Raw genomic sequence first — 1,899 nt, forward strand, 5'->3', positions numbered from 1 at the left:
TAAATCACTTTTATCCTCTTTCTCAATTATTCTTCCAGTCAAGTTGCTTTGGTGAAGGCAACCCAAAAGGGCCATGCTACAACCGGGTCAAGTACATACCAAATATAGTTATGGCTTAGACACCTAATCCAACAGAAGGTATGTCGTATGCCAGTCTCTATTTCAGATATCCTCAAGGGGTACCATCCTCTTGCACTAGGTCTTGATCTAAGGCTCTAGTCTTCAGGGATTCGATCTATGCAACTGATCCGAAGATCCTCTAGTTGTAGGCCTCATCCTAATCTCTTAACTAGGTGTACTAAACTACGGATTCATACATCCTTAAGCATTTAGATCATCAACTACGACATCCAGGTTTAGGCATGCATTGGTCGGACCATAAGAAAACTTAGTTGCACATTCTAGTTCTAGTTGTGGTACGACCATAGTACTAAACTAACCCGTAGGATTTGTTTTTGACCTAAATTCTTAAGTTTTGATTTAAATGGATAGTTTTTATGATACAAGAGTGTATTTATAAGAGTTTATATAACTCTTTATCTGAATAGTGTTTGATTATGGTATTTTATTAATTCTATGTTTGTGTACTTCAAGACCACTAAGCAAGGATCAGACAGGTATGAATAGTCGGAAGACATGACCATTTTAGCATATAGTCGTTCTGTAATCCAACAACCCAAACGAAAAATTTGTCCAGCCTAGGCACCTTTCCGGTAAGTAGTCTATCCGTACGGTAATTAATAATAATACTTTTCATAGTTTTATGCCCTAGGTTATAGTCGTAGTTCCTAAGGAATTACTAGTTCACTATAACCTGTAGCTTTGATACCAATCTGTCACACCCCCGACCAACGGTGGAAACAACAGGCGATGAGAACGAGGGGAAATTGGATCGAGGCATACAAATATATATATAGAACATAACACAAATGTATATCACAAACATTACTTTTATTTATTATAAATTATTCTGGGATTACATTGTTTGAAAGACAAGCACACAACCTAATGTCACTAGAAATGATAAACAGACGAAATTAAACTCTAACAAGCTTCCTTGAAGATTTCCTCTTCCTTGGCACAACAATCCTCCACACTCATCCCCCTTAGAATACATGTATTTTTTTAAAACATCAACATAATGTTGGTAAGTGCACATGTTTTTATGGTATTGGGCTATTATTTGGTTGTATTAATTTAAGAGTCCTTTTTCTTTTAGAAAAACCTTTCCTAAAATATTTTATTAACCTTACCTTACTATCTTTTTAGGATATCTAACGATCGTATGTTATTATGTTCTTAGGATATATTTACTAATCCTAATTTACTGTCTTTTTAGGATATCTAATGACCCTAACGCATTTTATCTACCATTCTAAGGCGTCCCTAATGGTAGTCGGATATCTAAGGTTTTTGAAATGTATTACCATGACCCCATAATTAACATTGTTTGACTAATAATTTGCCCCGCCACGACGATTCATCAGACGTCGAATAGTGAATAATAAGAAAGTTATCCTGCCAGGATTGTAGCTAGCAATCACACGTGGGGGTGTCAATCCCCGTATAGATCTATACATATCTTTCTAGCTCTAGCAAGATTAACGATTATAGGTACCGGGGAATGCCGAATTTAATCAAGGCCTTTGGATGAATATTAATAGCTCACTAACGCATTAACCTTAGGTATTTATCTTTTATCTTTTATCTTTTATCTTTTATCTTTTCTCCTTCCTAGAGATTTCCTATAACTATCACAATATAAATCGTTTATCTTATTATTGATAGTTATAACTTCTAATATCATAATTATATTGGATATATAAGTATTCACACACACAGATATATATATATATATATATATATATATATATATATATATATATATATATACACACA

The sequence above is a fragment of the Lactuca virosa genome, chromosome 6 (assembly GCF_052849685.1).
Source record: "Lactuca virosa cultivar CGN04683 chromosome 6, Lactuca_virosa_CGN04683_v6, whole genome shotgun sequence".
Classification (NCBI taxonomy): Eukaryota; Viridiplantae; Streptophyta; class Magnoliopsida; order Asterales; family Asteraceae; genus Lactuca; species Lactuca virosa.